General features: G+C 42.1%; 1 protein-coding gene across 4 annotated transcripts in view; it reads right to left on the minus strand.

The window, feature by feature from the left end:
* The window catches only part of filip1l (filamin A interacting protein 1-like), a 92123-nt gene that overhangs the window by 77045 nt on the left and 3003 nt on the right, over positions 1-12075 (minus strand). Inside the window, exon 2 of one of the 4 annotated variants that reach the window (XM_080422328.1) lies at positions 5711-5758. The exons of 2 other annotated variants lie outside the window; for them this stretch is intronic. The gene's annotated coding sequence lies outside the window, so the exon portion shown is untranslated. Of the gene's footprint in view, positions 1-5637; positions 5759-12075 lie in introns of all 4 variants that reach the window. One more of the 4 variants, XM_080422329.1, reaches the window with a different exon arrangement.

Below are 12075 nucleotides of genomic sequence, written 5' to 3' on the forward strand. Positions count from 1 at the left end.
GGTCAGTTTGACCTTGCAGCCAAACAAGGCCCGGTTTATGACACTCTTAAGTTTATGAGCAGCAGGGTCACTCACTAACTACTGTAAGTAGCAGATTACGTGTAACAGAAAAATAAAGATAAAAACTAATGAGAGACGGAGGGCAAAAATAAACACTGCATGTAAAGAAACCAAAATGCCTCCAATGACTAGGTCACGGGTGAGACGTTTGAACTATCAGTCCATCTGGACAGCAGGGCTGTGGCTTACAGGGTCATGACGTCCGTCTGCTGGTCAACAGGCTGTATTCATTTGTCCTCATTTTGGCAGCATAATGTCAATATAGCCTATGTATGTATATATCATAGTATATATCAAGTTTAGAGTTGTCAAGCACTATGCGATCAACTAGCCATATATAGTCTTGGCTACATAATATAATATAATTAATTATAATAATAATATAATTCATAACAATATACTATGAATAATATATTATAATTTAGTATATAGTATAATACTTGCATATCTCCAGAATTGTTTTCAATCACACGTATTGCGTGCCTAATGGGCGAGAATACTGGCGCATCAATGGCAGATGGGCCATTAGTGATAAACTGATAATGTCATTATACTAGTCCCTACTGTGGGTTAGTGGTGGCTAACTAGGTTACTTTCAAAGTGCAATCTGTTACAGATGACTGATTATCCCATCCCCTTAAACTGTGTGATCAGTGGTTTAATCTGCTGGGTTGCTTCAAGTCACTGAGGTAATCTGATTGCTGTCAGTGACTTTTATGGAATACAAATCTATGAATGTGAATGTAAATAATGTGAATATTGTCGGAATTCAGTGATTTATCATGCTGTTTGATCGTTATCAACCGACAACCATGATTTCACAGTGTGCGACACTTGTGATCTTATTCTCAAAAAGTATTCACTGTGTGTTTCTCTTCTCAGTTTCTTGTTTTCTGTAATCAGATTACTTTAATCCCATTCCATGTAATCTGTCACTGCACAGAATTGAGGAGGACTTCATGACCCTATATAGTATAGGCTAATAAAGACAGCACTCCCCTTTTACATCAACACTAGGGTTAGTTGCTCTTGTTGCTACGCACTCTTTTCTACCCTCTGCGTGACCTTGTGATTCTAAAGCTAGTTGTTTTGGGGAGCACTTGTTTTGGTTCATTCCAGGCGAGCGAGTGCCCGCTCCGAGCAGCCAATGACTTTGTGCGTCGATGAGCGCAAGTATATTAACTCAAGTTCTGTACTTAAAGGAATAGTTCACCACCAAAATGACTTTTTTTCTATCGATTACACACCCGATGGAGACTTGAATTCATGAAGATTTTTGTCGCATTCCTGAGCCAATAATTTGATGACCGGCGGCGGCTCCGGTCATCAAAGCTCACGCATTGTGAGCTTGTAGATCTGCTATTTTCAAAACATTTTTATACATTTGAAAACTGCGAAATAGGACATTCTGCATAATGAGTAATTTTACTTTTGGTACTTTAAGTACATTTTGATGCCAATACTTTTGTACTTTTACTCAAATACATTTTGAATTCTGGAATTTTACTTTTAATTTCTATATTGCAGTATTGATACTTTTACTTACACTAAGTAAAAACATGTAGTACTTTTTCCACCACTGGTTAGCATGTGAACCAAAACAAGCTCTCCCCTCTCCCTCCACGTAGCTCAGCCAATCACATTGATGACGCAGGTCCACTGACAGAGATGGCACTGAGGCTTGTGACGTGCCCCCGAGCGAGAGCCCAACAGTACATTCCACTGTTCCTTCTCTCTGCCTCTCTATGTCTAGCTATCTCTTCCACGTGTTGGACAGTCCCAAGTCTGAGAGCTGAGTGTTAAATTAACAACACTGAAGAGTTTACTGTGTAGAACATGAGAGGGAATGTGTAAATAACATCCATAGATGTCACAAATTGTGATGTTTTTTTTTTTTACACATATCTGATTGAATACTAAATATTGAATTAATCACAGTCTACTACAGATATATAATACATATAATTTGTGTTCCTGAAAGTACAAAAAAAGTAGAGCTAATATAAATATGCAGCATAGAAAAAAAAATGCAGATCCAGAATATGAACGGATGCCGATCAGTATGTTATGAAATGGCCTACTTTAACAGCCAGACTTAATTACACTCATCACGATGCAGTTCCTAATTAGCATCATGAGAGTACATTACAAGTGGAGAGAAAGTTACTGCTATTCATATAAAATATCACAGAAAACAGACATGCCTTTTTTTGACTGTGGCTGTGTATTTGTGTGTGCGTGCGTGCGTGCGTGCGTGTGTGTGTTTTTGCAGCAAGGGTTGTGGTCTTGTGTTTGCTCTCCACGGAGTTGCCCTTATTAAGTGTCAGCATGCTTACCAACCCCACCCACCCAACCACTCTCTCTCTTTCTAATTCTCTCTCTCTCTCTCTCTCTCTCCCTGGATTCCAATGCTGTGTTTATGTGCCTGGGCTTGGGTTCGGATGATCACCCTGTAATCCACGCCACCCAGCGGCCGTCGGCCCTCAGGCTAAAATTAGGGGAGGTCATTCAATCCCCCCTCCCTGGAGAGGAGGGGAGAAGGCGAGAGCTAACAGATAGCCCACCGCACTTGGGCTCATGCCAGGCCAGCGGTCTTGTATAGTGTACTGTACTCTGCTGTTTTCCCCCAAGAGGAACAGCAGATGAGTTTCATTTATCAGAGAAGAAATGCTGACATGAGGGAAGATTTTGACTTTTACATACTCAAAAATCAAAGTGATTAAAAATGCTTCATCCTTTTTGTTACAAATGATAAATTAGATGGTTGAAGTGATCAGCATGTCTGGATCAGCAGTATGCTGTATTAATGTTCAAGATGTCTTTCCCCACTAGAAGGGTTATAGCCTCCATGCACACAGGGAGTGGCTCTCTTCACTGTCAATCCCACTTATCCAGTACTTTACAAACAGCTGCACTATATTTTAAACCTATTCAGTAGTGTTACTGTAGATTGTGTGTGTGTGTGTGTGTGTGTGTGTGTGTGTGTGTGTGTGTGTGTGTGTGTGTGTGTGTGTGTGTGTGTGTGTGTGTGTGTGTGTGTGTGTGTGTGTGTGTGTGTGTGTGTGTGTGTGTGTGTGTGTGTGTGTGTGTGTGTGCGCGCGCGCGCGCGTGCCTTCCTGTGTGTTGTCCATGTATTAATCTAAAATGTTAAGAGGCAGCTTAGGAAAGGAAACATTTTGCATATTAATGTCGCAACAGCTAGCTATGTAATATCTTCTGTTTTCGTTTATATTTGGTCTGCGGTGTAAAAAAGAAAGAAAGCAAAGGTCAAAACGTCGGTGAGGAAATATTAAGTTTCTCAAAACATTGTGACCCAGGCCACAGTTGAGTTGCCAAACCGACATTTACGTGATGGCTGGGAATACTACAGTACCTCGTATTTAACCTTTTTAAACCAGAGCTAAACTACAAGACGGTCTATTGTCTTCCATTTCAGAGACAGAAATTTCAGAGACAAAAAACTTCCATAGTGGAAAAGGAATAATCAAATTGATCTTTTTTTCTCTCTTTATGTCGTATTGTCTTTCCATTTCAGTTTTATGATTAATTTAATCTCTGGCATTTGACCGAACATAGATCTACATGGTGGTCGCCGATTGTAAATCGTCAATTTCCAAGTATATAAAGCGGGGTTGACTCTCCCTGTGGCTGAAAGCTCTCATCGGTTACAGAGGCAACCTTTTTCAACACGCTGACTGATGAATTACGCGCGAGGTACTGTAGTTTACAAGCAAAATGCACTGCAGCCCGGGATAATCGAACAATTAGAACATTGATTTGTTGTGTCGACGTGTTAATGAATGTCAGTGTTCTCCCGGCCGTATTAAGGATCAGGGAATCAATCAATATGTTTGATTTACACTCTACAAATTGATCCACTCTTCAGAAAATGCACTTTGTCTACGGACAAATTACACAGACTATGTTTAGTCCTGAGTAGCTACAGTATGAAAGTCATCTTAACGTTCATACTCTGTTTTGGAGTTCACAGACATATATATTCCTGGTGGTTGTACATGAAAATGAGTGCAAATGCTTACAGGAGAGAGTCACTAACTATAATGTGAAGATACACGTTTAAGATTTTCAGCAATTCTCAGCCCGGCATGCGTACAGTACATTTGTGTTTTGACACGATGTGCTTTGAAATGATCTATTTCGGTCGCAGACCAACACAAGCCACCTTTAATTCAAGCGTGCAGTGTGAGAACACTGTGTATAGGCTACTGCGCACAACTCCGGTACTGAGGCTGATGGGGGCCTTTCCGCACTGCACTGCAAAATCCCGGGTGTTGATTGAACTCTGAGAGTGTTTTGCAGTGTGCATATGAGTCATCTTGGCAGATGGGGTGTAATGTACCCTCCTCTAACTTAATGCTGAGTGAAGTCGGGCCTAGCTGGGCCTCATTCCACTGACACTGGACCACTCCTCCCCCAACACGCTGTGAGCTGCCAAAGGCCACAGTCTGTCACTGTACCAAGGAACAGAACAAAAGGATGGGGCCATGATGTCATGCACAGTGCGCATAGTTGCATGCGGTGCATGTTTGCTCAGCCAGTTAGTGCAGACTATATCGTCGCTGTCGGGTGGAAACCTTGCATGTCCAATACCATTACTTTGAAGGAAATTTAAATAAAGGACTTGAGTTCCAATGTATCCAATAATTATTTTTCTGTCACAAGCTCTCGTTAATACTATTCATTGGTTAAATATTTACAAAACCCACTCCCTCATTTAAACAACAACAACAACAACACAATGAAATATGGAGATACAAGGTTTCTGCCTCACAGCAATGATACTGTATGCCCCTTGTGAGCGAAGACGAGACCAGAGTTTGAATCCGACCCCCATCTTGTATCAAATGTCTCTACTGTCTCTACCGATCAGAGATTATACAAATGCTGAGAAACAATACAAAACAAAAACACGGCCTCGACAATAGGGGTGTGCCGATAATTTCATGAAACGATACGATACGATATTGGGGGAAAGCAAATGCAAACAAATATTTCTGTTTTGCATTATTCAGACATGCAAACTTGTAGCTTTTCAGCTACAATAGCCGTTTTGAATCCAAATAGGGCAATAGTGTGACACCTGACCCGAAAAAAAACAACATGTTGTCACCCTTTTCACATTGGGGCTGTTTGCAAAAAAAAAAAAAAAAAAAAAAAGATATATTTTTTTCCCAAAACCATACATATCGTCACGAAAACGTATCGCGATATATCGTGGGACGATATATCGGCACACCTATACTCGACAACCTTGCCCAAATGTGACCAGTGCCTTTTCATTCCATCAATGGTAATATACCTTGATTACAGCCAGCTCACACCACCAAAATAAAGTATGAGCACTACATGTTTTTGATACTTTACTGTAGTATTGGCAGAGGCTCTGTTGTTTATGTTAATTTATTTGCTGTAAGTGTGATCTGACAACCTGTTTCATCGTATGAGAGTGAATGGAATCCTTACTTTAGGATTCTCTGTTACACAGCACAGAAGCAACAGATAAAGATGATCGACAATATTTGCACTTAAATCATGCGTGGCTACTAGCTACTGTACCGAAGCTTTAAAGTGAGTGAAAAAAAATGCCACACTGTTTGTCACACCAGCCACCATGCTTCGCCGCATTCACCTCAGTGGCCTTCTCTGCTCTCTTGTGCTGTGGACATACTGTACATGCCTTGAGTAAGAGAGAGAAGGGGACATGTTAATGGGTCAGCAGAAAATAGCCTCATAATTGTCCCTGTGATTTGATGAATGCCAGAGCCATGTGTGCATAGTCCCAAAGCCATGCTAAGCCCCTGTCCTCTTGGTTGTAGGGCCCATCGCTATAGCAACGCCGGAGCACAGAGAGAAGTAACAACTCGAAAAAGTGCTCCCCGAGCACAGGTCTCTGCCAGGTCAGCAGGGCCGGCCCTAGGATTTTCGTGGCCCTAAGCAAGATTTGTTTTGGTGGCCCCCCCCAAACACCCCCATTATAACATGACATAATTACAATATGAAAGTAAATTTAAAAAAAAAAGAAAGAAAACAAGTTCCCCCCTAGTGGTTGTGGCCCTAAGCGACCGCTTATATTGCTTATAGCAGCGTCCGGCCCTGCAGGTCAGGTAGGTTATTGTGGGCCAGCAATGTTCGGAATTCGCCAATCAGGATGGAATATGAAAAATCGGACGGATCCATCTTGATCACTTGACTATAGAGATAATGTGTACCGATTTGCGGCCTCCTGGTGGCGCTATAATAGGGCAATGTTAAAAGGGTGGCATTTGTTGCTCAACGTAGTGCGAATGTGTGGCACCGCACATTTTCACCGCAATCGAACGCTGCGTTCATGATTTGCGGCATTTTGTTCAAAACGGGCCACTCCTGCAAACTTTTGATGACAATCTTAGCCAATCAGGATGGAATATGAAAAATCAAACAGATCCGTCACAATCACATGACTATAGAAATAATGTGTACCGATTTGCATGAAAGAAAAAAAAAAAGTGATATAAAAAAAACGTTACGGACACGCACACGCACCCGGACACGGACGGACGGACGGACGGACGGACGGACGGACGGACGGACGGACGGACGGACAGACGGACAGACAGGCGGACAGGGTGCAAAACCTAGTCTCGGCCATGCCTTTCGGCCTGGCGGAGACGATGAATGTTTGAGCTCAAGGCGACAGCGAGAATCTGGAACATTGTTTCCCGGGGCCGCGATGCCCTCTTTCTATGGAGCATATTTAGCATCAAGCAACCACCTGTGTAGCCTCGTCCAATTGTGTTGCATAATGCTGCAGATTTTGCAAGCAAACCAGCTCCCCTGCTGAGAATACAGCAGGGAGCTGTGTAGCTGTAAGCCGTGCTTAGGTCACAGAGGATGGCAACTCAAAACCTGTAAAGGTTTCATTTACATAACACACAAGCACAATGTAAGCTAATGATGACCTCGAAAACTGCTGTGGTTGCCTGCAGTGCGGAATGTTCTGCACTCATGCAGCATTTGATCAGCAGAAGGCCTGACATGTTTGTAGTGCTAAGGGTACAGTATGCTCTTTGTTGTAATATGAACTTAACCACTATAACAACTGCAGGTGAAAATGTTACATTTTCAATAATAGTGAAAATAGCAGATCTACAAGCTTTCAATGCATAGATTTACTTTTTGGGGGGGCGAATGTTATTTTTTTCTTTCTTTTTTTCTTGAATTTTACTACGTTTTATTTTTAAAGTATTAAATAGGGCTTAGGTGGTTTTGTATCATTCTTCCCTACTGTAGGAATCCTGTTCTTCAAATCAGTTTCACCTGAGGTCAGACTAGCTAATGAATGTGGCAGCAGATTCCATAGCACACCAGTGTTACTGACTATAACTGACTCATGACAAATTGTCTCATGTGTCCATATAGTCATTATGTCACAGGCCAGCCGTGCAAGCTGCCATTTTGATTGACTTTGACTTTCAATCGTGCTTCACAGACAGCCGGAATTGGCAACGCTCCCACCTTTGTGCTCTGCAGCGACGTACATTAATTGTACCCTCCCTCCCGTTGATTTACAGTGCGGAATGGTGACGGGCAGCACTCCAAACAACGTTTAGTGTTTTACATAGGGTGGTCATTAACATTGATGGAGTTCCAGACAGGAGGCTCACATTTCACAGCAGCAATCATTTTATGTCATATTTTCAAATGTTATTTTTTCCCTTTTTAAGAAGTAAAAAGTAAAAAAGTAAAGAAAAGAGAACCCTTTAAAAGAGACCGTAAAAGTAATATGGCTGGCTCAAGCATGTCAACTATGCCATATTGTAGCTCAGATAGAATTCACCATGCTCTATTCCATGCAGACAGACCTGCTAGTGCTACATCATGGAACGTACGGTACGTAGAGAGGCCGCCTGGGAATCTGAAGGTTCCTAGTTCGATCCCCGGCTCCTGTCATCGTGTCAAAGTGTCCTTGACACTGAGCCCCAAACTGCTCCATGGGTGCTGTTCAATAGCTACCCACTGGGCATGATGGGTGAAATGCAGAGGACATATTCCAGGTATGAGACTTTCCCTTTTCCATTTAGAAATTTAGCAACGTCCACAGAAGAAACATAAGAATAAAGTATGGACGGTCATAACTACTTGTTAGGCCATTTCATCACTCTTTCTTCTACAGTAATTGGAGCTGCAAAAGGCATATACAGTTGTGTAAAAGTGTTCTATATTAATTTGATATTTGAAAAAACAGAACTCATTTATGATAGATCCAAATGGTTCCATATGGAGCCTTCTGATGGACCATATAGATTAGAATATACATTACATATACTGTACTGTATACTGTTTTGGATTAAATGCAGTGTAGCTGTGTCAGCTCGTGTCATTGCTCATCCGTTGAAAATTCAAGTTGAAAATGATCATAAAAATATATTTGGATATATATTTGGATCAATGCCTTGCAACTTGACCCCATCTTATCATAAATGAGCTGGAAACATTTACTCATTAGCTTTGAGTAGGGACTCTTTTATTGATTAATCTGCTCATTAACTTTTATTGCCTGCTCTTACACTTGATGCTTTGATGGATGCTCCGTTCTGACCATAGACTTTTATGTTTATTGATAGATAATTGGAAATTAATTGCATTACCAGAAAGTGACAGCTATTATTTATAAAAGGTGCGCATTGTAACATGTGGCACTTATATTACTTACAGTATAAAGTCGTGGGACTTTAGCCTTTATGAAAATTATTATTTATATTCTCAATTCAAGAAAAAAAAAGAACAAAAAATGCCCCAGAAAACTGTCTTCATGAGATTCTCCTGAGTCAGCAGCAGCTCTGCTCCAGGGTTTCTAAACTGCTTACTCACAGCCTACCGTCTATAGGACATATCTTCTCTTCTAGATTCCAGTGGGACAAAACTTTCAGAAATAAAACTGAGCCATCATCCACCGCTGAGTGTTTATAATGCAGTGCAGACGGCCATCCATCACTGACGGACCGTGGTGCATCACTGCAGCGCAGCTGCAGACCCATTACTCACTTTTACGCTTCCAGGGGAGATGAGCAAAGGACTACAGTATGTGTGCACAGTCACATTTTGTGCTGCAACAGCCAGAGCTGATGCAGCAACAGCACCCAGGCTTGAAAACATTTATGCAAACTGTTCACGTGCCAGGGGGAACACGACTTTGTGTACCTTTAGCTACCAGGGGACAGGACTTGTCTCTCGATGAATGGAAGTACAGTAGTGTCAGCATCACGCACACAGGCACGCACGCACACGCACGCACGCGCACACACACACACACACACACACACACACACACACACCCCCACACACACACACACACACACACACACACACACACACACACACACACACACACACACACACACACACACACACACACACACACACACACACACACACACACATTGTGCAATTCAAAATAATGTTCTTCTGCATAAGGTACCAGCTTATCAATGATACTCTATGTGCTTCAGCATGGCACAAAAAAAAGAAAAACGTAGACCCTCATCTATCTATGTACTGCTGGTTTCAAGAGAACGGCCGCTTTCTCCTCAATGACTTCATCCTAATATGGAACCCTTCGTCGCTATAGCCACTTGTTCCAAAGCTTTCATACGTGGCTTTCCTCGCTTTACAGGGGGACAGGGTTCTGCGAAGGAAGGCACCTTGCAACCGACCTTTGGTTGTATGCCACGCTATACAAATAGATTTGACGTGACTTGACTTGACAGCAGGACTCAGAGAGAGAGAGAGAGAGAGAGAGAGAGAGAGAGAGAGAGAGAGAGAGAGAGAGAGAGAGAGAGAGAGAGAGAGAGAGAGAGAGAGAGAGAGAGAGAGAGAGAGAGAGAGAGAGAGAGAGAGAGAGAGAGAGAGAGAGAGGACAACATTAGCATTTCTCTCTTGATATATATAGTGCTCTTTTCCCAGAGCTCTTGCTGGTTGGCATTCTATGAGGGAAACAGGATCCCTGCAACTAAAAGTGAGCCCACTTCGTTGCTTTGAGAGAGGGGAACGCCCTGTGGTTCTCCGTCCATTCTCCATACCTACTGTACACTGTTACTGAGAACACCACAGTGCTGGAGGATGAGTTGTCTGCTATTGCATCAACTGCCGGGACTTCAGCCAATAGAATTCCAGGACATTTCTTCTATGCATTACCTTGGATAATGCACAGTACAATCCTCTGTGTTCATGACAGTGTAAACAATATTCCAAATGGACCCATGGGGGCCCAAATAGGGGCAAAAATATAATATCTGAGATTCTAAATTGTCAAAATAAATGAACTAAACCAAAGTAAACAGAGCTACGTTAATCCTGGTAAGTAGTGAAAACACAATCTTCAATTTCCACCCAGCGAACCCACCTCTCATGCAAAACATACAGAGAGATTCAGTAACATAATTCAAAATTCAAATGATGCAGCAGTGGTTTGTGAGTCAGCTGAAATATGAAACATTTCTTGGAGAAAACATTTCTTGGAGAATGCAGAGTCTCTTTAACAATAGGGGTTTTGTCCTCACAGAAGTCAAGTTCAGGCACAGATTATAAATTAACATGTACACTTGAGCCCAACATAATGTTTATGACAGATTCGAAGCATTAACCACTGCTCAACTTGTCTCCAGAATATGGCCTCAACAACTCTGCTCTGTGGATGCCCGGCAAATGCCTTGGGCCCACATAGGACTCTTACAGATCTATTTTTACTCTGTCAGAGTTAAACTAACACTCAGAATTTTACTGTGTAGAGCTTTATAGCAGGCCACGCATACTGATCTGAAGTAGAAGTGATAAAATGGGCTTCACTCACAGCTTCGCGTCATGTTGCGATTCTATCCGTTTTTATCTGTGGTGCATGTCAGGGCTGCCATTGCAAATTCCTTGTACCCCATTGCGATGTGTCGACAGGAATTTAATGGTGCTTTTCCACTGCATAGAACCAACTAGACTCGACTAGCTTTGTTTTCCACTGCAGAAAGGACCCCGGCAATGTAAGAAGGAGAGTGATAAACAATGCTACATTTATCGTGTACAGCTCAACGAACACATTTTAGCCAAGAAATAGGAGTTGACCGGGGTCCCCCAGGGCTCTGTACTTGGTCCACTCTTTTTCCCCCTCTACATCAAATCTCTTTGCTGAAAATAGCAGATCTAAAAGCTCTACAAGATCTTTAAGCTCACATGGCATCGAAACATGAACCGTTGAGAACTTGTTGTGACCTTGTGAGCTTGTAGATCTGCTATTTTCACTGATTCTTCTTCCCCAGAATAGCGGACGCTTTCATGTGGTTAAAGTTTGTTAACAATTGTTAGGAGCTTCCATGCAATAGTCTATAGGGGCGTCTGTCCTGACACAACAACACTAGTGATGACCTTCTCTGACCAAGTCTGCAGTGTTTACACGTTACACACCACCTTTTGGTATTACCTCAGCTCACTTGGAACACTGATGGAGGTGATACCAGAAAAAGAACCAGGTACTTTAGTAAAGTTGAGTCCAGTTGAGTCGTTTGGAATGTTTCATGTTATGGAAGGTACTGGGTTACCCTTCATAGAACATGTCAATCACCCTGGAAGAGGCAAGAATGTGCACATACTGTATGGTGCGGTAGAAATGACAAACATCAAGTCATCATCTAAGCACACTATTATGGGCTGAGAAAGGGGAAATGATCTAAGGGCACAAGAAAATGATGCGTGTATAATTGTATTTGATGGCTGTTGTAGGTCTATTTTGGCTGGGGAAACCAATCAACAAGCTGTTGATGTTGAGGTGAGCTTATGAATGTGACCTTACTTCTCCTGTGCGGTCATCAGGAGGACATGATAACCGGTGATGTTGTATGCACATAAATCATACATAGCTTGTTAGAGACCAAATGCATTTGGCTGGGTTATACTGGTACCTAAGGTACCTGTGGTCTGAATGAATACAATGTAGCCTGTTGCTCTGTGTAGATTCACATGAATCTGCAT

Source organism: Gymnoscopelus braueri (genome assembly GCF_963280865.1).
Source record: "Gymnoscopelus braueri genome assembly, chromosome: 24".
Lineage (NCBI taxonomy): Eukaryota > Metazoa > Chordata > Actinopteri > Myctophiformes > Myctophidae > Gymnoscopelus > Gymnoscopelus braueri.